Source organism: Photinus pyralis, unplaced genomic scaffold, assembly GCF_008802855.1.
Source record: "Photinus pyralis isolate 1611_PpyrPB1 unplaced genomic scaffold, Ppyr1.3 Ppyr1.4_LG3a, whole genome shotgun sequence".
Classification (NCBI taxonomy): domain Eukaryota; kingdom Metazoa; phylum Arthropoda; class Insecta; order Coleoptera; family Lampyridae; genus Photinus; species Photinus pyralis.
Genome location: NW_022170509.1, coordinates 16,350,701 through 16,377,739, shown reverse-complemented (window position 1 = coordinate 16,377,739; position 27,039 = coordinate 16,350,701). Strand labels below are relative to the sequence as shown.

Genomic DNA, 27,039 nt, shown 5'->3' with positions numbered 1-27,039 from the left:
CTGTATTAAAATAAATCGCTAATTATCACAATATTTAACAAAAAAGTACCTTCGGCCTAACTTAGAACTCAAAAAAACCTTACCTGTAAAGCACAAAAAGTCTTCTAAAGTGCCTCAAAAATCATAGTACATTTTTAACAAAAAAAGTTTAGGAAGGTTATACACTACCTTTTTTGAGCCCCGAAGAAAAAATTGTCTCAGATCGAGCCGGAAAAAAAAATTTTCTTATAGAAAGTGGCCTGTAGAATCCATAATTTTCAACAGTTCCAAGATTGGGCTACTAGTTCAAAAGTTACAGCCCTTTGAATTTTCTTTCGAAATTGGTTTCTAGTCTATAACTTTTGATTGAGAAGTCTGGTCGAGAAAGTACGAATTGTTTTGGATTCTACGCACCAAAATTAATAAGAAAAAGTGTTTTCCCGAGAAATTTGGGTGCAGTCGATTTTTCAAAAAAAAGGATGGTATAACACTGCTTTTTTTGAGGCCCTCAAAAAAAATTGTCTCAGATCGACCCCGACAAAAAATTTTTCTTATAGAATGTGGCCTGTAGAATCCATAATTTCAAACAGTTGCAAGATTGGGCTACTAGTTCAAAAGTTACAGCCCTTTGAATTTTCTTTAGAAATTGGTTTCTAGTAGGGAATGCAATCCCGCAGCAAAATCTCATCCCCGGTATTTGCGGGATTGTTAGATGTTAATCCCGCGGGATCCCGGTATTTGCGGGATCTCGCAAAACTTGAAATAAATTGGCAAATAAGCAATTATGTGCGGTTAACTTCCGTATTAAAATAAATCGCTAATTATCACAATATTTAACAAAAAAGTACCTTCGGCCTACTTTAGAACTCAAAAAAACCTTACCTGTAAAGCACATAAAGTCTTCTAAATTGCCTCAAAAATCATAGTACATTTTTAACGAAAAAAGTTTAACAATTATTTAAAAAATAATTCGGCGTTATCAGTTTCATTAACAAAATAAACAGAGTCGTCCCCTTGGTCGGCAAATTCCTCAGTCCCGCAAATCTCGCGGGATCCCGCTCCATTTATGTGCGGGATTAATCTCGCTGGAATCCATACCGTTCCGAGGACAGTCTAACTTCCTTCTCTAATCTCGACGCAATGACCCTTTCAAATAGCGTTCTCATAAATGGCTAATGAGCGCTATGGATCTTACTGTCCCCGCCTACTAGCACTACGCTTGCTTCCTTCCATCTATTTGCCAGTACTGAATATGTCATTGAAGACATCTTGGAATACATCCGGGCCCCTTCTCCTACAAGCGCCATCAATTCAGACAGAAAGCCCGGCGCTTTTCGTTTCGACATTTTCTTTGCCGCCTGCGTGATCCCTTCCGGTCTGTACCCCTAGTGCTTGTCCTTTCCTTGCCCCTCCAGCATACTCGTGGGAAAAGGGCTTCAAGTTTCTAGATTATCTGTCCATTTGGCCGAACACACTATCCGTGTGTCCAAGCATCTCCGGTACTATCATATAGGCCTGGCCCCATACGCCTCTGTCCAATTCCTGGCAAATCTTCTTTCAGCAGATTCCTTTCTTTTCTTCCATCGTTTTTTATAAGGCCTTTTCCTATTTCGATATTTTTCTGCTAGCGCCTGGTCGAAAGCGCCTCCCCTCTTTGCTGTGATAGATCGCCCCCGGGTCTTCCCACATCTTTCCGTCTCCTCGGTCACTTCTTGGTCCTTGGCATCACCTCGTCTGCCCATTTGGTGAGCACCTTTTTACCTTTCTCCCTTGTCGTCTACCGTCCAAGTAAAATAGTGGTAGTCGCCCAGGGTCTCCTCCTCTCCCACCTCCCAGTTAATTTTACTTGCTACGTTTGGGCCTCATCTACATTTGTGGTACGTTGTCCTTTTTCAAACTCGAACCTGGTTCCCGCAAAGACGACTTGTAGGCCCAGGACCGCCAATAGCTTCCCCATTTCGGTGACCTTTGGGTTGATATTGTTCGACAACACTCCGGTCCGCCGCGCCGGTTAACTCACGCGTGATTTCCTCTGTGTCTCCTTTAAGGGTATCAAAACTATCATCAGGGTGGAGGTAGCACCCGCACATTACCATAGCCACTGTTTCACCGTCTTGATCCCTTACCGAGCAGCTCGTCGACGCAATTTCCTTATGAGGCTTGTCATTCGCCGACTTGGTTCTATCCATAACCAAAAAGAGGTGGTCCTCCTTCATTTTTTGGATTGCTCTAACTGCCTGACTAGGTTCTCCTTCCAATACGTTTCACCTTCTTCCTTAGAAAGAATTGATACCTCCTTTACTTGTCCTACTCTCACCACTCCTTCTGTCGAAGCAGTACTGAATGCTCTTGTTATACGGGACACACTCCGCTATTTTTACACATCTCTTCTTTTCCTCGGGCGCCATGTAAAACTTCACCTGTCCGAGGCCTTCTTTTTCATCCTTCTCCCTCTCCTCTTCCTCTATGACCGCCTCTATTATTTTTAAACCTGCTCATACCTCCATTGAAGATTTGCAGGATTCCCAGGTTTTGAGAATTCTGAGTGTCCTAGCTGATCTCGCATCTTATCGCCCTCGGTGGTCTATAACTGGCGATCAAAAAAGAGTTGACGCCTAGTCGCCTTTGGAAGTTCAAGTTAAATATGATTTCTAATGTACAGAAAAAGTCCAAAGGTGGCCAGACAGCACTCTTTTTTGATTGCATAATATAAGGCCACTCCATTTCTCAACCAGATGCCGCCAAATTCCAGTATGCCTCTGGCGCTTTCCTCGGACCACTCTCGGTTGACACCCTCCCAGCTCTCTTCTTTTGTCCACCCGCGTCTGGGCCCGTTCTTCGGCAGTAATCACTACCTTAGACCTTCGGCACACCGTGGAGTCATCCTCTTTTTTGTTTTTGACGGGAGCCCCCCCTCAAGCGGTATCGTGCAAATGAAGCTCTGTACTGTATCGCCTCGGCCATCATCTGCGATACCGCACACCTCAGCTGCCTTGCTTTGCACTTTCTTCATAATTTGAAGTATCTGAATATTCAGCGTACCTCTCTAGTTAGTTCTTTTTGTGGCTGTCCAGGGAGTATTTCCGCCTACCCCCTTTCTCCTCTCGTCACTAAAATTCTTTCCTTATCACATATCAGTTAACGTGAACAATTTTCGGGCGACGGTGTAGAAACGAAACTTTCCCTTTTTGGTAAAAAATCAAGCAGGGTGACTTTGACAGTATTCAATAAAGGTTTTGCTGGCTAAAAAAGTTTTACCAAGTAAAAAAAAGTTTCCTGGTCTACAATTTTAGAGCGATGCTCTGTTGATTGTTACGATGCGAGACAATAAACGAATGAACTTGGTTTCAAATTACAATCAGCCATTGAATTATTACCATAGCATTGTGAACTTCAAGGCAAAATTGAAGAATAATTCCCACATGAGTACCAAGTGTTTAGTATCACGGGTTTTGTACTTTTTTCTCTATTGAGTAACACAAAAATCCAATATGACGTCCATAAGAAATAACAAAGTTGATTTATTCGAAACCCACCATTTTGGCACCATCAGAAAAATATCACTGAGGGTTTGTTAAAATTATTTTGTGAGGTCCTTGAAAATAAGTGAACGCGAACGTGTATGATAGGGGATGGACTATAGCAAGTTTGAAAAGTAGGGATGGGAGCAACTTAAAATTGATTACTTAAATTCTTTTCGTGCGAATGAGTGAGGCATGTGATAAAATATAGTATGATACTTCGGCATCGATGACTGATTTGAGAATCATTCATCGCATATTAAGATCACTTTCATGTGAACGTATAAACCAGGTGAAACTAAATTACCGTCTCCAATGAAGTACTATTTACAAGTTTTGTCTTAACAGAAGAACATAAAACGATTTTCTACACAATGTCTGCTAATTGTTTCAACGACTTACTCGTATTCTTAGATTGTATCCTATTCAATATATTGTAACAATGGGTATTTCGTTATATTAGTTCACGTGCTGAAGCACTATTTAGTTCAGTAAAATCAACCTAACAGAGTTTATTACAGAGAACTACAATGTACACATAAGAAGCAGGCACATTGGTAATTACTAATTACACAAAACGATAACTCATACGTTGCTAATGTATCCTTTGATCTCCGCACCTATTCCCTTTTGTATTTGAAACAAACCATCACTTATTTGTCTTCTGAAATCTTGTATAATTACACCCATTTGCGCCAACTCTCACATTTTGTGTGACCCCACGAAAACAGTTCGAACGTTTTAAAGAATTTATATGTTTCTCTAAGACATTCCGCCGTTTACTCTAGGAAGTAAGTTATAAAATTCGCACACGACCCAAAAAATTTTATAGAGTCATTATTTGATTTAATGGCGCTTTTACGCGAATGTGGGGCTACAAGGTATAATGTGTTCGGGGATTAATATTTGAAATGTATCGAACTCTCAATCCCGTTAACGTTATCTAGTCGCCGCAAAATTTGACCACCTAACGATATTGCAAAATTCTCTTTTGTCACAAAACTTAGTGTTGTTCACCCTCATTAAATGAGAGTTTTTCGCGTGAATACGAAAAGATATTAATACTATTCGTTGACTTTGTCCATATTTATTTGATCGTGCTGTCTCGTTCTTATTTTTTTTTATTTTTCAAGATGTTCTTGTTACCAAAGGGAGAAGCGAAAATGGCATTGAGGCGTTATCAAAGATTGGGCATCGGTGATAAGAAACTAAGGCGGATGTGACGCATTTTGTGACATGTTAGTTCTAGAATATTCGAGAACGTTCGGAAGCGTTCGAGAAAGACCGCCGTTTACTATATAAGCAAATCTAATTGTGTTTCCAGGTACTAACTGCGATGCGAAGTGAAGTATTACGCTTAAATAATAATGACTATTATTAATTAATCTATTTTAAGACTGTTATAAATTTATTGTTAGTTAATATCACGTAATTACCTTTACGTTACAGTACGTTAACGTTTTCGTAGAGGAGCAATGTAAAAATTCGAAAATTTCCTCCCCTCACGTATTATTAAAAACAAAAACCAACGCATTGTTCAGTAAATCAAACAGTTTTTTTTTTTTCGGAAATATGCCCGAATACGTTAATTTTCGCTATTTTTGGTCAGAAAATGTTATACAGGGAGTTTCCAATTAGAGATGACGTCATCGACTATTTTTTAAAACCAGATGGAGTTACGGAAATTTAAAAATTTAAATGTTTCAAGCTTTGAAAAAGTGACGTAGGCTCACTTTTTTAGACGGTTACGCATACTATAAGAAACTGAAAACTGTTTTGCAATATCCCTTACCGTTTTCGAATAATACATTTTTAAAATTACCCCTGCAAATTCAATTTTTGACATAAAAACTTGAATATCAACGAAGCCCTTAGAGCAAAGGGTCAACTATGGGGTATCGTTGTACTCCAAATTCGACGTAGAATCCGAAAACAGTGGGCCCCTATTTAAAATAACACAGGTGATGGCTACTTCCGGTATTTGCGGAAGTAGCGCCATCTTGAAAATATTCACCCTGTGCCAAAACCCTTAAGGAACTTATCAGTTTAGTTTCATTTTCAAAGGTTGTCCACATCTTTCTAACTAACGCTCGTCAGCCATGGATCACTTCCTGTCATGTTTAATATCAATTTGAGGATCTGATCATTTCTTGACTTCTTCAACACTAATTTTGTTATCTCCAACGGTATAAACGCTTGAATGCGTTTTCTATAAGTATGCTTTATTTCCGGTTTAGGAAAAACTTGAAGTGGCTCCACATCTAGAACTGATCCCCATGGTCTGGAGTACATCTCTACACAATTTCATGCTTTCTTCACGGAATGGGCGATTTTGCCAATTTTTTTACTTATGCAGCATTATTATTATAAAAAAATTCATGCAGCCAAACAATTTAGAAGAGGTTTGATATACTTCAATGTACCAAAAACGAAAAAGAAATATTTGCAAACAGAGGAAGAAATCCTTTCAATTTCCCTTATAAATACAAGAATTTGAAACCTATCTAGAACGAATGTGAAATCATTACTCAAATTCTGTTTAGTACTAGATCGAGACCATTTGGTAGAACTGAATCATGGATGTTAGGACAGATGACGTACAAAAAAGTAAAAATCAAGATTTCTGGAAATTGAAGAGGTAGAAACACAGAATGAAGAAAAAACAGAACAAAAAGCAACGTAAGCGCGTAAGAGCGATATGGAATTCGTAGGATATAGTAAAAGTATCAAGAAGCACAGTGGTATTCCGATAGACGAAACCACTTGTTCCGAAATATTTCTCCAAATACGCAATTGATTTGGGTCCCGAGGAAATTTTCACGAAAAGAAACCGGAATCATACAGAAAAGAATGTTCGTGATTTGACTAATTAAAATATACATCGTATGACATAAATATGTAGGGGTGGTAGAGTAGGTCAAAGAAACCGAGGGTCAGAGGGCTATCTACTAACTTCTAACCTTATATTTTCTCAGCAATTATAGGGATAAATGCACGCAGTCTTCGGTTTCAGCCCCTGACTCGATCCTTTATCATCACCTCGCCTAAAGAATCATCAGCCTAATCCAAGACGTTATTTCTTTCGCAAATTTTCAATTGTTTGTCGTTTGAAAAGCTAATCTCGAAAGCTTTTTATTGTGTTTTCTGCTTATTTCGCCCTAAGCTTTAAAAATATAACAGATTTGTATAAAATTAAACTGAGAAAATCTACGAGCAGAGGTATTTTTTTTTGATGAGTTATTACAACTTACAAAATACCTCATTATAAATGTAACCGCAGTTTTGCATTGTTCTAAGTTTCTGAAACCCTATCAAGTTGGTAACAGTTGTACCACATTGCAGAATGCACTACTTCGTGTCGCACTTCGAAAGATGAATGCTTATAATAACTGCATTTTGCATCGTGGCTATTTACATTTACGCATAGTATGCAGAAAACTGAATATCCACCAACTCGGCTTACCACTACGCCTGGGAATACTAAAATTTTAGTAAATCCAAACAGTGAATTGGGGCTTTTAAAAAAGGACTGCTTAAACTACAGCTGTAAATCCCTTTATCAATTTGAGTTACCTTTTTTCAATAAATGACTATATGTGGGGGATCAATTTGTTTTCATATTTATTTTCGCAAACAGACGCATCTATATTTTACTTCAGCAGGATATGCATACAAATTATACATTAAATCTAAACTTTCCTAGCTTTTGGGTACATTGCAAAAGTTTAAAGCAAACAACTAAGATAACTAGAAATAAAAACATTCAGATGGGTTTGAGAAAATTTTATTTCATCACGATCGATGTTCCAGCTTATAGCGTTTTATACAGAATCGACTGTGAGGTGCGAGATCAAGCGGACTTTTTAATCTGATTTCACTCTTAATTTACGATGTTCACAGGGAAGCTAGCTAAACTAAGCTATAATAATTTAGTTATAGGTATCGTTTTCGTTCATAAGCCTTAAAACGATCGAAAGCCAACATTTCGTTCGTTATCGGAAGGGGGACATAACATAATTACAACAGGTTTACAAAGCTCTCGCCAATTGCAACCTTACACTAGGAGCTTGAAACATTTAATTGAATACCGTAGGGAAAGGGCAAATTAATAATTTTCGAATGTTGATACTTTAAGTGGAGGCCGGGACCGGATGAATTTCATTTTAATGGGTATCGTCACTATACACTGTGTCCAAGATAAGAATGTCTATCATGAGGATCTAAGAAACCACAAAAGACACGACGATCGTGAAATTAGGAAAAAGTTTCGCAATTAAATGCAGTCAAGAAAACCGGAAGATTCCAATTACTTAAAGAAATCAATAAATTTGAAAATTTCCCCGGGGGAGCACCCCAGAGGATTCTATAATCGGCCCGTGCAGAATGCAGTTCAAAGACCAATTTCAATTTCACATCGAAGGAAATGTCTCAGTGAGTAGTTCCGATAGATTTGTTTGGCATACGAGATATTTAGTTACATGTGCATTGTAAATTAGTTTTTGAAATTACCCGAAGAACTTGTTCATACATCTTATTTATGTTTTGAATTAATCAGGTTAGATCATTATTGTTATAGAAATTTGTTTGTGCGTCGTAAAGCAGTTTTCTTGAAGTTAACGTCACGTTTAGGCTTTTTGCACCCATTTGTACGGACAATTCGTTGTCAATCAAACTTTTGCTTTTGCTATTGTAAGGTCATTGGAATTATTGAGTCTTATTGAGTATTAATTACAGTTTTAATATATTTTAACTAGTGTCAGACGTTAGTGATTGCCACCGCAATATTTTTATTTGCCGTGCTATTTACTATCGCTATGTTACAAATAAGGCAAAAAAGCGCTCTTCTGAGCTCAAAATTGAAAGTATATGAATAATGTTTCAATTACCTACTTTGTTTAAAAAGGCTAATTACGTAGGCACCTTTAATCGAATTAATATTTTACGTCTCGTCTGATAGTGTAAAAGCGTCGTGTATAGCCATGTAAACTTGATTGTCATTAAAGTTATGAGCTTCAATATGCAAAATCAGACTTTGATATGGAGTGGGTATAGTAATTAGATTGACATGATGCTACGTGCAAGTCAAGACTTGCTATTATCGACAAACGCATGTCACTCAGAGGCCGCATGCCGTTGGCGTTAAACTCAAACTAGTTTCAACAAAAACTATTACCCACTTTAGTAGTTGTGTAAAATAAACCTCCAGGAAAATTAAGTTCGATATTAAGGGTTTTAATTCCCGTTACGTTAGATTAGTTACATTTGAAATCTTATGCCGTCGTTATGTTTAAATCGCATATACCGGAACGTAACTTCAGGTCTATGAATTCTGAGTGGGAACCGTAAAAGTGGTAAAACGATTAAGCCACTCACGTTAAGAGTGATAAGAAGTAAATGTTTTTCGGGAATTTTGCTTATCGAGTTGAACAGTTTTCTCTTAGATACACCCTTTAAAACTTTTGAGTGTTGTTCGAACGGGGATGAATACGAAGTGCTCAAAACGACACTGTACGCGTGCTACGAATTCAAAGGTTCCATAATGTAAAAATCATGAGCCGATGCAACAAGATTATCACTAAGGTTTATGTTTCAAATTTTATCAACTTCTTTGCTTTTACAACAGAAAACTTCGTGAAATGTTTTGCTTAGTGTTTGTTCACTTACAAGTTGTCAGGCGGAGTAAAAGGTAATGTCGCGATAAAGACGTTTTTTTTGTGTTTGACGAATTACAAATTACCTTCGTGAACGATAATAAAAATTAACTACAAACTTCAGTCGCTGTTCATAATTTTCCATTTAACTTTGCTGGGAAAAGTTATGGATTTCCGTAATAATATTGATACCTATGGATTATGGTTACTTAGGTACATTGTCAGAAAAAGCTTCACAGCTACAATTTGGCAATGATTTCCTTTACTGCATGTAACTGTATTTTTCTGATACACTAACATCACGCTGTAGTGTCAACATTGATATTTTGAAAATTTTTTCCACTATAATTTTACTTTAAATTTCAATTATTATCATGACATACAATCAAGAGAATAACAGAAAAGTAATCCAGAAAAGAAAACGATAAGAACTTTAAAGGAAGATAAAGCCTTAAAAAATACGTATTAAGAAAAATGCTCAATCATAACGGTACATACCTCACACTTGCAAACACAAATCCGCAAAGCGTATTCAATGGAGCACAGCCGTAGCACATCAGAAATAGAAAGAAAACACACCCAGGAAATATGGTGATATCCAAAACAATACGCCCTTATTCAGGTAGACACCAAGTCAAGTAAAACCTCTAGCGGCGAACTAAAGAACTAAGGAGCTGGGGAATACTGGGGAATACTAGTAACATTATACCTATTTATAAGAAAGGCGATCCTAGTGATATGGAAAACTACCGTCCTATATCGCTGAGCTCAGTCTTTTCAAAAATTTTCGAATATTGTTATTTAGACAGATTACAATCATTTGCTGCTAGATTCAACTTGATTTCTCCCAACCAGTTCGGATTTCAGCCAAAAAAGTCAACCACGGGCGCCTTACATTCTTTTTACAACAGATTAGTGTCATATATCGACAAGGGGCAATATCCAGTTGGTATATTTTGCGACCTCACAAAAGCTTTCGACTGTGTCAATGTTGATAAATTGATGTGTAAATTGGACAGGTGTGGGGTGCGAGGACTAGCACACAAGTGGCTTGAATCATTTCTCAAAAATCGTAAACAGAAAGTGGTAATAGATTATTGTAACAACGGAGTTCGTGAATCGTATTCATCACAAGAGGCAGTTGTTGATATAGGTGTACTGCAAGGATCCGTGCTAGGGCCAGTTCTATTCCTTTTCTATATGAACGATATCCACCTTCACCTGGACGAAGAGGCACATTGCATTCTGTACGCAGATGACACATCCTTATTAATTTCTGACGAATGGGATAAATCTTTAGAAAACATATGTAACAAAAATTTATCTCAGCTATATGATTGGTTTTCATCTAATTCGCTCACTCTAAGTGAGAAGAAGAGTAATTTTATCAGGTTCCGTCACCTCCAATCTAATGTACAAAACATAACTTTAACTTTTAATCAATATAAATTACAGGAAGCGACCAGCACAAAATTTCTAGGTTTACATATAGATGCACATTTGAATTGGCAAGTACATTGTACTAATATAGTCAATAAGTTAAATAGAACTAATTATTTATTTAGAAACTTACGTACTATATTTACACTACCACAATTAATTCCGATCTACCCCGCATCAGTAGCTTCTATCATTCGTTACGGAATTTGTTTATGGGGACCATCCCCTTATTCTCGTTGCGTCTTTCTCTCTCAAAAGAGAATTATCCGAACACTTGCAAATATTCGCAAATTTGATTCTTGTCGAGGATTCTTCAAAAAACATCAAATTCTCACTCTAACAGGATTGTATATATTTGAAATCTGTCAATATATTTATGTCAACTCTAACAAGATGGTTAAAAGTAAGGATATACATCAATACAATATCCGAGGTAATGATAATCTTCGACCACATTTCACTAAGACAAAAATTGGAATCAATTCTTCTTGTTTGTCGCTATTTAATGTGTAATTTGTTTTTTACCTATATAATACTTAATGTACCTACTCGTAATTTAAATATTTGTTGACAATTTCCACACAAACTAGTTGGTCTATGGAATAAAATATTATTATTATATTATTTATTATTAATATGTATCACAATTTTATATTTTAGTTGCGCGTCTTTACTATTTCTCACTCAACGATTAGGGTAAAAATCATGTGAAAAATTTTACGGGATGAGCACAAGATTTTAAATTAGCAAGACAAATTAGCACAAAACGTGAATAAAATAAAATTTTGAAAATATCGATGTTGACACTACCAGCGTGAAGTTTGGGTGTCATCAGAAGAAAATGAATTACGCATTAACGTGATGAGCACAAAATTTTAAATTAGCAGCACAAATTAGCATAAAATGAGCACAAAATTATAATGAAAGAAAATTTTGAAAATATCAATGTTAACACTTCAGCGCGAAGTTGGAGTGTCAGAAAAATTGAATTACTCATTAACCTGATGAGCCCAACATTTTAAATTATAGCACAAATTAGCACAAAATTACGAGATACTTGGAACTTCCTGTCAAGTCGACACTACAACTTGATGGATCCACTCCATGGTATATTTGAACCAAATTTTAATATATGTATATTAAACAAATTCAGTATAATGTAAAATATTCATCCATCCTACTATTATTTTACATTTAATGATTCAATAGTAGTTAAACGAACCATAAATATTCAGAATGCAGACATTACATATCAAAACGGCGTGCGAATACGAAAAATATGATTAAAAATATATGAACATATTGTTCATATGTAGAAAATTTTTTTAAAAATTCAAAAAGAATGGATGAACGTTTCTGACATACTTTTTTGAAACCGTGACCTGGTTAATAATAATTTTTGGTTTTGAGATAGTTAAAGCGTAAGTAACGTTCTTTATCTGCTTTGTTGGTTAAATAATGAAAAATGCTGGAATACCTACATTGTTCTTTATTATATCAGATCCCCTTAAAGGATTCCGAATTAGATATACAGAGCGGCTTTGATTCAAACGACCTGCTTACATACTTATTTAAATGTAAACTATTTCACCCTTCAACTAAATTAAATTGAATCCATTTTCACGAATTAACCTATTTGCATGTATACAGAAATTTCAGTTGTAACAAGTAGAAAGTTATAATAACTAACTACTACTACATGAACACATCTGGATGGAGAGTAATTGTAATTAACTTGTTTGCTTGTCTATGTGATATGTACTGTGTACATGAATCTTGATAAGACACTCCGAGTCTCGTCAATATCAATACCTTCGTAACAATTTTCCAGATGTATTAAGAGAAGATAGTAAGCTACATTTAATCTTCTTATATTATACATTGTAGGCGATCTATGTTTATAATAATTCCAATTAAAATTGTATGCCTTTAAGTATCGCAATGATTGAAATATTTAGCTTACAACTTCAATTACTGAGGACTTGCAATTATATTTAAGAGGTGATATTAACCCCTACGCGTACAAAAAGTCATAGCAAATGATCGAATCAGCCCCTAAAGCGTTTCATCAGAAGAACATAAGAGATTAAATTTAAGTGATGCAAACAAACAAAGATTTTTTTTTTAAATTTATTATTGTCTCGACAGCAAGGCCATTGACACGTATATAGCGGGTACAGGTAAATGCAGTAGATTTATATCAGATGCACTTGTACAAGTTTGTTGATTTCAGAAAGTTTATTACGTCGTAGATCTGGTTGCTTAGGATGTTCTGAAATGACTCACTACGGTGGTGGTCCAGTAGAGCAGTACTGTAACGGCGACATTCTAACAGAAGATTTGAATGCTGAAAGTTTTTGTGAAAGTTGAAATTCTCTTACCCGAAGGCATGTGCAATAGATGCTTTTCTTGAAAGTGAAATAACTTTCAACTTTTTGGTTGATAAGTGGCTACGATTAGAGCCGCCTCCCCTTCCAGCATCCTTAGGTTCATCTCATGGGTGGGATGGCTTGAGTGCCGTTGAAGGGTTGAACGACTCTAATCAGGGAGGTAGTACGGGCCCGAATTTGAGGCTTAGGTACGTGTGGACCCTATCCACCCCACGATCGTAATCCACAATTCAATAAATAAATAATTCAATGTATTATGGTCATTCTGCAAACAGAAAGCGTTATGGTCGTTTCAAAATGGAACCAACGCGTTGCGGTGGACCATAACCGACCATAACACGTAAAAATATTTAAGTTTTATTGCCAATTCACAGAAAATGAGACGCCAACGTTTGTAACGTCGGTGAACATACGTAGAATATCATCGCGAGGAGATATATGGTATGATCGGGTGTACTTTTAATGTACATAAAAGATACATACAATGTGCGTGATACTTCTGGTATATGTTGGATTTATGGTGCATAATACGTTTTATGCTTTGTGTGCCTAAACATCCATATCACATCCAAAATGTATATTTATAGAATATCCCTACTAGAGATAAAATACATTTGTCCATAATGAATGTACATAGTATATACATAAAATGAACAGGATATTCCCTGTACATTGTGAATTACGTTAGATATCGAATGCTATGTGAGTAGTATGTAATTAAGAGACAACAATAGCTTGAGAAATTATGAATCCCTACCAAATGAGCTCAGATATTCAAGGAAGAAGAACGATTTAGAAGTAGAATGAACAAATAAGTAAATTGGTCTTGTCAAATAGGACACGAAGAGATATAACAATCACTTTAAATACTTTTAATTTAAATGTTTAAATGTATTTGGCTCTACTGCTAGGTACTATGACCGATTGCATTAATATAAATAAATTGCTATTGTAATTAGGTTTAGTGTTGTTTCGATAATCGTGGAAGAAATAGAATGTGATTTTGAGTAGTTGCGAGATATGGTCCATGGAAGTCATTTAACGTTTCTATTTTATGTAACAGCCTCCCGAAATTCCCTTCAAATCAGTTAATTATGCTAAATTCGAACACATAGAGGTATTTTGAATCCCCGGAAAGCTCTTATTGCCGTTTGATGAGCAATCGAAACCAATCCGCAGTCACATTTTCACGACGTATAAGTTGATAGGTGTTAGGTAATAAAAATTTATGAGCTCATATAAAAAGGATAATGTAAATAAAAGTCAAATAATGGAAGGTATCTTGACACTCGTGTTAACGATAGTAAATGACGACACTAAAATAGGTATACTGCAGCAATTTCAAAATAGTACGTTGATCTCAATTTACAGATCAGCAGACGGCATAATAATATCATTAAAATGACTCCAGCGTAGGTACCATATTATGAACACATAAAAGTGTTCGTTGAAGTAAAAACGGCAGAAGCTCGAGTAAATGTCACTAGCTAACTCTAAGATGACATGCAAGGTTGAGTAAAACATATTATGTGAACTTAGACGTTTAGGTTTCTATTTTCCACTGAAGCACGCACGGGAAAACTGCACATCGTCAATAAGAATAAACAATTTTAATACATTAGTCGGTGTTCGAGAAGCTGGAAAACAAAGAAAATGAACCAATTATACTAATAAATATTCGCTTGCATGGTGGTGACGTATACTGGTAAACAAAGGCACGAAATCCAATTTGCAAGCTTGAAAATTATTCAGTTGTAAGTTAAGTTGTAACTTAGGGTGTATAGCTTTTAGAACACGCATATCTTAAGTAATTTGTGAACCTGGATATAGAGAGTATCTCTATTATTCATGGTTATACAACGAAATGCAGAAGACCATAAAAGAGGTAAGTACTGAATTAAAACCTTCAAAAATGACAGGCGGCATCTATATTAAATTCACTTACTACTTTATTATACAGTTTTTAGGGCTATATGTATAGCGTATCCGAAAAATACAAGGTTGTACTATAAGAAAATGCTTTATAGGAGTCTGTACCGGTTTGTTTTTTACGAGCGAAATTTTCATTGAGCCCAACACTGGGCACTAATCACAAAAATTTTACAAAACATATATTCATTCATATATTCAAATAGACCATACTGCGGTACAGTCGAAATATTCGCACTATTCATTTTGCCGTACGAAACCCAACACAACAATGACGTGACAATCTAGAGAAGTGGCGCAGAAAATTTTTCTTTGTCAATTGACTCGCGGAAACGTAAATCTAGAGTGTACATAAATATCAAACAGTGGCGCTAGAAACACGAAAGTGAGCATAGGCGAAATTATGTTGCCAGTTGTAGGTATTTGCAACAACGTTTTAATCGTGTTACTGTAATGTGTAACTAAACGGCAATCGAAATTAGTCATTATACGTAACAAAGCAAATTCTGCTCTAACCCTCTTTATTTTCAGTCAAGGGAATTTCGAACAGACACGCATCATTAGAAACAAAAATTTGGAACAAGGTCAGTAGCAAATCTCCAAACTATAAATGTAGCAGTCGACATAAACATTAACGTTCTTCATTGACTTAATATTTGGAATGCGTCCAACAATGACCTGTTTAAAACCCAAGAAATAAATTTTCTGCATAGCCCATTTTTGCTATCAAAAGGGTTACGTTTTTCACATTATTAATAATTACACATACTTACAAGTATTTCGGGTGGAATCTAATGGTAGTGAATCACTATTTTATATAGTTCTACGTTTTCCCAAAGATCTCCGTTTTTTATTAGGTTGGATGTATGATTGAAAAAGTGTAGTGTGTCTTTGGTCGTTGGTAAACGTCGTTTGCCACCGTGGACGTAGAGAGGCGAGCGGGTATAAGGGAGTGCCCGAGCTATACCGAACTCGCCTTCGTCTCGCTCGGCATTGGTGTCCAAAAAAGGGTAGTGTGTGTTTTAGGTATACTTTATGCATATATGAAGCGCAACTCTACGTATTAACTAAAAAATTGGCGTTAAACCTCGATAATATACTTAGGTCGTATGTTGCTATATACTTGGCGGTAAAAAGCACCCTCGAGGATTTTTATCAACCGCAAAGCTCAAGTTAATGCTTTAAAAAGACAATTTCGACAACTACTGGCGTTAAATTTTTCATATTTGTATTAATTTTTGTTTATCTTGAAATGGACTCATCCATAAGTTGGACGCTTGGTTTTTTTAAATGGCGGACAATTCTCATTTTAAGAAAATTAAGGAAAATACGCCTTTTCCTGGCGACAAAGGGCTTCCAACACATGTGGATGGAAATTTGAGAAAGTTTAAGACCCCCCACGGACGTGTCCGCGCCATATTTAACTCAAAATCACCAAAAAAAACGCTGCACTGATGACGTCATTGGTGAATGATTTAATGGTTTTTTTTGCAAATTTAAGGGTGAAGGAGTGTATCAATCAAATTTTGACCGTATGAATGTCAACTCAACTTTATACGGACTACTTGATTCCGTCGAGAAACTTGAGTAACCTCATATTATATTATATTATATTACATTATATTATATTTATATTGAATTACTTATTAAATTAGCACTTGGTTGTACTTTTAGTATAATTGGCATGTCTGCAGTATTTTTTCTAGTTCGAATCTTCTACATGGGGATACTTAGTTTAGAAATCTATGGAGTTGTAGAAAAATTAACCAAGCACGTAATGCAATTAAGGATTATTTGTGCATTTTTTACAGATCGCACAAAATACTTATCTGTTGGTCGCTTTTGAGTAAAGATCGCGGAAGCGAGAAATCGCGACGAGAAAAGTGAAAGATGGAAACTAATCCATTTCTGCATGGTGCAAGGGTTAAGTATCAAATTAATTGATGGCAGCAAAAAAACTGCTCATAAAGGATCAAACATTTACAAACTTGTATTGAAAGGCAAACAAATTTAACCCCAGTTTTAACCTAGGAACGAAAACTGCTTAAGATAATAGCTTCCTGAACTTCTTTACGGGGATTAGTTACAGTCTGGCCACCGAGTTCACGAAACGGCATTTCATTTTTTTTCGACTTCAAGAGTGAAATCACATGGATGAGTGTTCCAAGCTCGAGGAAAGGAAACTGCCAGGAAAAGCTAACTTTTTAATGTTAATTCATACCTTCGGTGATCACCCCCTTCAAAAAAGTGAAATAGTGTGATGATTCGTATGATATATGAATTTATTTAGGGGTTTGAAAAGAAGATAAGTGTACATTTTCTCAAAAGAGATTTGGTTATGGCATGGGTTGTTGTGCTTGCAATGTGCAGGTGCGCATCCCCTAATATAAAAAATCTGAATATGTTCACAATGGCGAATTTAGCAATATTTTATTTGGAAAATGTTTGAAGACCTTTCCGGAAAATCTTTTTTGTTGGTACTCTTTCACATTCCTATGAATCATATGCGAAAGGCATTGGCCATTACCGTTCTGGAATTCTGTATTACAAAACACGAAACGCAAAGGATGTTTTTTCAAACATTCATTTAAAAAAACCATCGACTGGCGGGCTGGATATTGCACCCTGGTTTCACAGCCTTAGCATATTGTCTCTTCTACTGTTGCAGCTTTCGGTCCGGGACATAGGCTGGTTGGCGGCAGTTATTGAGGTGGTGGCTGCGTAGGTGCGAGTGGGGGCTTCGGATACGCTGCCGACGGGTGTTGATATTCTTTGACTGTTAGCCTGCTTCTTTTCAAGTGGTGGTGGTGGTGTTGGTTCCGCAGTCCCCATTGTTTCGGGCACAAGCGCGGGAGCTTGGTTTATCTGGCCTCAGTACGGGTTGTCGATGGTAGTGGTTGTTCTATCGTCTCCATTGTTTCGGGTACAGTCTCGGGAGCTTGTTTTACTTTGGATCGGTACGGGTTATTATCCTTTCGGGTTGTCATTGGTAGTGCTCGTCTCCATTGTTTCAGGTACAGGCGTGGCAGCTGGTTTTATCTGGGACCGGTACGATTTGTCTACGGTAGTGGTGGTTCTGCTGTCTCAATTGGTTGGGGTACAGGCTCAAAAGCTTGTTTTATTTTGGCTCGGTATCCTTTCGGGTTGTCGTTGGTAGTGGTTCTGCCGTCTCCATTGTTTCAGGTATAGGCGTGGAAGCTATTGCTATCCTTTCGCGTTGTCGATGGTGGTGGGGATCATTTATAATCTCGGAGGCAGCCGCGGTGTTGCCGGTGTGTGTCGCTCCCTGTTCGGTGTCAGGTTCTTAAACCTCTTGAAGCGCCGCTTGTAGGCGACCCAGGTACGTCGATCTCTAAGATCGATTGAAGATGCTACTATTATAGGGAGAAAGACCACTTAAAAGCAGTCGTGGCACTAAGCCTCAATCTGCCTACTCCTAGGGTTGATGGTTCTCCGATCGAAGCGAAGCAGAGAGCGAGATGCTAGCTTGGCTCCTGCACTTCACCAATCAATAATGGCTACGTGGTTAATTGTTTGATCGATCTGAGTTTCCTTACTAAAATCCTCCTTTTGAAACGTGCCTCACTTGTTTTAGATTGAATTGTAGAATCTAATTTAATTGGTTTTAGAGTCCGATATATGCCTTTTGGGTTTTGAGAAGTTTAAATCAATGACATTTTTAATGGCGGCTTCTAGTGTAAATCAATATGTTCGAATATATAGGAGGCGGTGGTGATATATACGTAGGTGGATATGGTGGAGGATTATACCTATTGTGATATTATACTTTACAGCGTTGACCGATTGGTTATCTGGGTTTTGTTAAGCCGCATTAGCAGATGCAAATCAAGGGAGAGACTTCAGAACTAATTCTTCGCTTAGAAAAATCGATAAATACGCAAACAAATTAAGTTCAACCAATGTATTTATTTTGCAGTTTGAAGTTTACGCAATTTTGTAAGTATCGCCTTACACGCTTTTAATTATGTACCAATTCAACGGTTTAATTCAATTAAGCGTATCACTTATTTCGAGAATCTACAATTTCAATTTGATCAACCGTTACTAACACATCTTAATGAAACTGTACACGTTATTGGGGTTTACAGGACTTGTTAATAATGCAAGTAAGTACCCCACCGAGAAAAATAATTCGAAATTTCAGCAGAAGTGTCACTTTGGTTTCGTTGAGTGGTATATTCTCTCTAGTGTAACATTTGAAATGGTGTTAAACATGTGATTGGGGTACACTTCCAATAATTTTCATTTCTGCACTAGATTTGCTTTCAACCACATCAATCGGTCCTTAAATGATGGTTGTTTCACACCCCAACCCGTATTACAGTCAATTATAATTAGCCGTCAGTAATTTCCGTTTGTTTTGTTTCCTATTCGTCAAAGCAATATAGTATAGTACCGTTGCGTCATGAATAAATACAACCCTATGTAAATTGCAGATAATCCCGAACGCGACGCCAATGTTGATATGCTTTTCTTAATACCTCTTGTTTTACGTAGGTATGTATTTTCACTGTAGGTATTAATGATTTCATTATGTACACATTTCGATTATAATACGCAAATATAGAGCAAAAGTATTAAGGGATTTGAAAGACACCCCCGGTCGACAAAATTCATTTGGTAGTAAGCGAAAGGAAGAAGGGGAAAATAATCCGGATTTGGCATTTTCTTCGCGTTTCGGAGATGCCATCTCTCATTATTGACGCCGCTTACATAAATCTGACAATATTTGTTTGTTTGTCTAATCAGAGCTTTATATTCGTTTGAACAACTGTTAAAAATAAATTTATCACGCGAATATTGGAATATAAGTGAATCAGAAAGTTAGCGTAACAATTTCAACAAGTATTGATCTTGCAGTACCTATACGAAATCAGTTATCTGAGATAGTTGGAATTTCGCCCCCGGCGAATTAGAAACAAAAGGGATAGTTTCATAACTTTTTATGCAGTCGTAGTGATTTATGTTCGCAATATAAAAGAACCTTCGAAAGTTACCCGTGTGTTCAATGGATACAGACTTTGAAATTGCAAAGCAAATCCCACTAATGTAATTTAAAATCGAAAGTGCAATAACTATTATAAGCTGTAATTTCACACAACTTTCATTTATATGGTAAAGAGTCGGTATTCCTTGCTTGACCGTGTGTAAAAATTGTGTAGCTCTTTCATTAGATTCGGTCCCTGTATACATGGCATTGTTATCAAAGACATCAAAGATACGATTTGATTTCTCCTGGAAGTGAATGTAAAATTAACGCATTTGCATGAAGTGATTGGAGTTTAAATTTCAAAAATGTATGGATGATATTAATTGACGTTGCCAAAATATTCATCTTATTCCAATGCCGATGAATTAATTTATCAATTATGGGAACAGTGTCATATGAAGTGTAGCGAGGTGCTTTCTGCTTTGAATGGAATTCGCGAATATACAACAAATTGCACACTGTATTGATTAACGAACTTAATTATTCGTTATAGCTCATTCATATGACAAAGTTCAAAAACATCACAGAGATATATATTAACTCGTATATTAATAAACACAACGACGTAATGTGCATTTTGTGCTAGTAGAATATACGAATTCGTCGCGCTATTAAACATATATATTTAAACGTATATTAAAATATATTAAAAATAGACTATTCTTTTATGTAATTAGCCATCGAAATCGATACGTACATTTTGAGGGTAGTGTGTAGTATTGCAAACGTAAAAACAACGTAAAATTAAACCGTTAATATTTTTTATTATAAACGCGAAACATTGGTATGTAACATAGTTCATATTATACGTATAAAATAATTTATGCATATTTTGTTACGAGATTGATATAGGTAGTATAGGTTTAAATACATGTTTTTTGGACTATACCATTAATATTTCTTAATAAAAACGTTTAAAATTTCAGTATTTTTATATATGTACTATACGTATAAAATATTAAAAACTATACCATTTTATGCATTAATTAATAGTTTAAAAAAATACGTATTATTCTGTTTAAATTTTATGTTTGTTATATGTAGCCAAAACGTAAAATTAAACCATTAATATTAAACAGATTGACACATTTTTTATGTGTATAGAATACATTTAAAAAAAACTTTAATTTTAATGATTTATTGATAAAAAAAATAACAATTTGTCAAAAAAGTAAAATCGTAAAAATATTCATATTTTAATTGTACGGTAAATATTTTGCGCGTACAAAGTGCGGACTGCAGTGACAATCGACATTGGAAATGTCTAAATTACTATTTTTCGTACAAATGGAGGAACCTGTATGCAACTGTTCTGTATGAATGCAACAAATTTGTAAGACAAACCAAGATATTCACAGAAAAACGATTCAGCTTTTTTCATTTACGATAAATAAATGATTTCACTACCGGTAAATTGAAATTAAAGGACTAAAATCATTTTATTACTAAGATTGTATAAAACGCGAGCGGCCGATAAAATAGAAGAAATAGGTGGAGACATAAAAATTTAGTTATAACACCGCTTCATAAAACCTCCTTGTATGAAAGATCATTTAGTTATAACGCGTCTAAAGTTTATAATTCAATACCCCCTGAAATTAAAGAACTTCCTATACAACATTTCAAAGTTCAACTATACATAAACTATATCTACTTAATCAATACACCTCTTAAATAAAAATTAATCTTGATAACCTTCTGTTTTTATTATAATTTATTTGTCCCGTTAAAAATATTATTTTTCACTCGTAATGCCATAATTAATGTTATTTAGTAATCAAACTGGGTTGAGTGGAAGACCAAGCTGCTACTTAGTAGTTGCTTGAACTCACTCCATTTGGGAACAACAAGTGAGGCAGTTCTTAAGTACTCTGTTCTCTTCGAACATCATGTATGATTTTATTTTTCTTTATTTTTATCTTGAACATTGAACATTATATTAAGTTGTTTTCAATAAATGCATTATTATTATTATTATTATTATTAATATGCTAAAAAGTTTAGAATAGCTCTAAATCCTTCATTTTGAAATGTAGTGTAGTCATTAGAAATCATAAAAAATTAAAAAAATCACCGTAGCTGCAGTAACAACAAAGTTAGCATTACTGGTTGGTGACTTCACTTTAAACGCGTGGTATATTATTATTAATCAAGGAATTTCCTTTTTTGGAAAGTAGGTAACCTAATCGGCTGCCGTAAACGTAAGGCTAAAAACTTTTGACAAGGTTGTCTATCTAGTTTTGAATCTGGCTTTAAAGTCAGTTCAACAATCACAATGGTAGTAAATTCAGTCAAGATGTAGAAGCTTTGCAGTTGTAAACTACGAAACCAATAACAAAGCAGCCACCAACATTCACATAAATTAAATAAACCCCTAAAGCGGATCTAAAACAGCGGTTGAGGACCTCGGTTTGATCCTACTGGGTTTCAATAGGCTTGTTAGTAATATTACAGAGTATTTTAACCTGTGGTACTATATAGTAGGTCAACTGTGCAAAGTTTGAACCGAATCGGTCCAAGCGTTTGCCAGCTATCGCGTTCACAGCCAGACAGACAGACACCAACGACTCCCCTGAAAAGCTTGGATCGCTTGCCGCTTTATAATGTACTATATGCAGAAAGCTCGTTACTCTCTTCCACTGAAGGCTGAAGGTAATTTTGCTCCCAGGCCTATCTGGTTTTTGCATATTGTTTACTTCAATAGCCATGCTCTGATGGTAATTATATTCCAGAAAATGATGGCAAAACGTACAAGTTGACCTAACGCATATATACGGTTTCCTTTTAGAGGAATTTTTCAAAAGAAATTACGCTTATGTGATGGTTTTGTTTGCCGCCATCTGTTTGCCGTATATCCATCTGTTCCTCGTCTAAACTCGAAAACAAAAGAAACAGCAACGTTAATCCTTCGCCACTCGATTTTAAGGATCAGTGCTATTGAATATGAGCCGGATAAAAATTGTGTTTCAGAATGCGAGTCGAATGTCAAAAAATTCCCCCACTGAAAATCGTAGCCTTCTATTCTTTTCCATAAAATTGTTTTTGTATTTTTTGATTTCTGTGTTTTGGAGTTTTACTTGAAATAACCAATACAACGAAATATCGAAGGATCCTCAGTATTTCCACCACATTTTTAACGATCATTTATTTCAACCTTGCAAAAATGCATCAAATTCATATCTAGGGCATCGCAATAATTTTTTTTCCCAACGATCTTGGTGTATGAATAATCATTTTGACATGTTTTGATCACAATACATACTTATGGTCAATAAAAATACATCAAATTCGTGTGTAAAGACCAATTTTGGGTGCATTTTGCTCTAAAACTTTTCACCTAGACCACAGAGAGGAGTTATATTGAATTGTTACACGTCAAAGTCATAGGGAATTATCTAGCGAAAGTCCGAACTCAATACATGACCTAGGGAATGAAATCTATTTATTTCTATTATATTGAGCCTGCAGTTTTTCCTGCTCCCGATTCACTCGAAGTTCGATAACTTTTGTCCCTGTTGCACCAGCTTCCTGAAAATCAATAGCATTCGATTTTAATGTCCAACGTACGCCATTTCAACATGTTCGGTCACTTTTAAAACGAGTTATGGTTCACACGGACGGACAGCAATACAAAACTATAAAGGCTCTTGAGGATCCTTAATAAATTAGTGTAACCAATTTAGAGTTTTGAACAAATAATAATATAAAGGTAACGAAATACATTTCAATTGAATTCAGCTTTTTTTCTCCAGTGTCTGTGAGACATATTTCTAATAATAGTATTGTTTAAATACTTTATAATAAAATCCATTACTTCTGGTTAAAATACCGAACGATCTTGGAAATTGTTTTTGAGCTCCAAGTTTTTGACTCGATAGTCTACCTCTACGTTGCTGAAACACAATAGCGACCTTTCTTATATCCTCTCTGTTAAAATTTTCAAAGCGATGGGACGTTTCTAAACACTGCACACTGACAGACAGACAGACAGCAATACAAAATTATAGAATCGTTAACTCTGCTTTTACACATAACCCTACTATAAGGCATTTAAAATTATCCCTTGCTCTTTTTTGGGTATTGAAATGTATTTTTAGTGATGTTAGAATAATATTTCTTAGTTGTGGAAAATATTTTCGGCGATGGTGCTCATTGACGTATTCCGATAAGTTTCCATAGCAATGTTTATATTCACAATTTCATATATTCGACTGCCGTGGGCCAATACCCAAGCGTACTACGCTTTGTTTTATGAGATGCGTATGTACTTGAGACTTCACTTATAGCGGTATTAGTATTTTAAGTAAAAGGGATTGATTTTAAATTTAATATGTAACGTTTAAATATAGGAATACTCTTACTGTTTATCGTATGCGCCTATTCACTTTCACGGTCACAACCAAACTGGTATTAATGCAGTGTAATAAGATATATTTGGCGAATTTATAAATCGTTTAAAGTTATTTAATTATAGCATTGAGATTGACTCACCCCTCGGTGGCAGATTGACTGTCTTTGTTATATAATTATGCTGTTGATGGCTGTTGATGTGGTGTTGCTAATGTTACTGGTGGATTTATTTATTTAATTTATTTAGTGTAGACTAGAGCGCCTTCACTCGTACGCGGTTGGTCTTAAACTCCTGACAGTATCACAACGTTTTGCGAACTTTGCAGTTTGTTAGTCAATAATTCGATACAATACTATTCCCATTATCCGAACTCTTGACTCAATGTTTCACTTCTGTCATTTATTTGACACGTGTGACGTGAATGCATGCAACAAAATATAAGGATAAATTAGGATTCTCTAGGATTTACAGGGATGGTATTAAATTAAACTTTGGAGAGCAATTTGGTTAAAACAACAATCTTCGGACGTTTACGATCATATTGACACTGTTTCGAAATACAGAAATGGTGAGTATTGAAATCTGATATACAAAAGCTATTATTTTTAAGAAATCAGATTTTCGCTGTATGTAGACAAAAACAATAAACGCCATAAAAACAATTGTCTCGCATATGAAATCTGTCGAGAATAGAAGTGACAGCATTGCTTGGGTCTACTTTAACAAAGTGGTCGATTTAATTTCGCCAAAATTTGTTCGCAACCTTAATATAATGGAGAAGAAGCATTAAGAAAAACCAAAAAGACTAGAATACGTTTCACTTGTATTTTGTTGTAAAATGGGATTGAACCTTGAAAATAATTCGTGCATTAACATATGATCGGGGTATTTCCAACCCCAAAATTGTTAAAGTCTGTTGCAATTTAAGAAATGAACGCAACTGTATCGTAAAAACTGGAATGATTAGTCGTATGTTTATGGTGGCTCACTCAGCGATTTCTTTGTTAGAATCAGCACATATAATGTATAGCCAGGGAAATGGCACTTGTCACAAGAAATGTTCGTTGCAAAAGCTTTTATTTGTGACAAGCGCGGTTTTTCAAGTTGTTTTTATATGTGACAAAAAGCTACGTTACAAAAAATAAGTTGCGATCGTTAATTAGAGCTGAATTGTGTCCTTGTTACAGTCAATTTTAACCTTTCCCCAAAAAAATCGCGCATTAAGTATAATTGGTGTAAACTTACGATATTTCTCCGAAGGCGGCGAAAGCTTCCCTTAACGTTTGCGTCTCTATTTCCGGACTCAAATCTCCAACGAAAATATGATGGTGTTCTGAAAAGAAAATTACATGAATAATTAAACGACGTACGGAACACTTGTATACAACACTAGAAAATTGCTACGGGAGTTAAATTTACTAGTAACCTGGATAAGAGAACGAAAGCCTGCATTGCTACATTTTTCACATTTCATTCAGATAGAACTTGACCCCGAAGAAGGAGCCGATCAAATAATGTTGCCGGGTGGTATCGATTGACTTTGGATTAAAGGACATTTACATCTTGCGACAACGGAGAAATACACTTCCCCCTAAACAACTGAAGTCAGTCAAATTTCTAAATTGTTTTCATTCATAAAAGCGTTTAACTATTCTCTTCACTTATACTATATAAATCCTATAGCTCTCGACCCGACTTTACCCATTTAACAAGCTTCAGTTTTCTTTGTGTATTATAAAAATCTCTTTATGGACGCGCTGAGCTGCGAGAAAGTTTCGATTTACAAAACATTCGGGTTTTCCAACCACTTTTTAAAGAGCAAATATTTACTCTTTTAATTACTTTATAATTACGAAAAATTGGGATAACTTAAACGTACAATCTCCATATAAATATTACAGTAGATACGATTATCAAAAAAATTGCTAAATATCCTGATTCGTTTCGCTAAGTGAGTCCTCAGAACTCCGATGATGGTAATAAATTAAGTTGAATCAACTAAATTCACAGGCAACGCTTCGATCTACTTATACTTGCATCGTCAGAAACCCTAAGGATCGTTTTGACTTCTGAAAATGCTAGCCGCTTTGTCTGTCCATCTAGATTCTATGCGGTTGACTGTATCTCGCTTCGCATTTTATTCAGCGAGGTTATCAGTGAGAATGGGGAACGACCGTAATTGTTTGTCATTCCTTTATTTTAACGCGAAAAAAGTTTTTGGATCTGTTTTAACATTTTCGAGTTGGCAAAATATACTCAGTGACATGGAAATTGCAACACCAAGAAGGAGTTGGAATTTTTTGACCAAACTTGGCAGAAACGTTTAGCTACTAAAAGGTAACAATTGATTAAAATTTAAAAGAAAAAGGATGAAATATAAACATATTTTTATTAATAATAATAGTAGTCCCTCCCTATTGGTTACGCACTCCCTCACGCTTCGTAGCATCGATTTTAGCAGACGGCCGATTTCCTCTTGAAGTATTGTGTCCCAAGCAACTGTGAGTAACCTCTAATTCATTGTGTAGAGCTTCCAGCGTCTGCGGAGGATGCGGTAAGTTCATCAGTCTTCTCTTCATAATGTCCCAAACTTGCTCGATAGGCGATATACTGGGAGATCTGGGTGACTATGGCAAGAAATTGACATTATCATGTGCAAATAAGTCCATAGAACGTCTTTCAATGTGGGGAGGGGCATTATCCTGCTGGAAAAGTGGGTCTTCCAACTGCTGAAGAGATGGAAGAATATCGGGTTCTATCACGTCAT

General features: G+C 35.8%; 1 protein-coding gene across 1 annotated transcript in view; it reads right to left on the bottom strand.

The window, feature by feature from the left end:
• The window catches only part of LOC116166198 (nucleolysin TIA-1), a 143,847-nt gene extending 118,244 nt beyond the window's left edge, over nt 1-25,603 (bottom strand). Inside the window, exon 1 of the mRNA XM_031481064.1 lies at nt 25,518-25,603. The gene's annotated coding sequence lies outside the window, so the exon portion shown is untranslated. The remainder of the gene's footprint in view (nt 1-25,517) is intronic.
• Nucleotides 25,604-27,039: the final 1,436 nt, after the last annotated feature.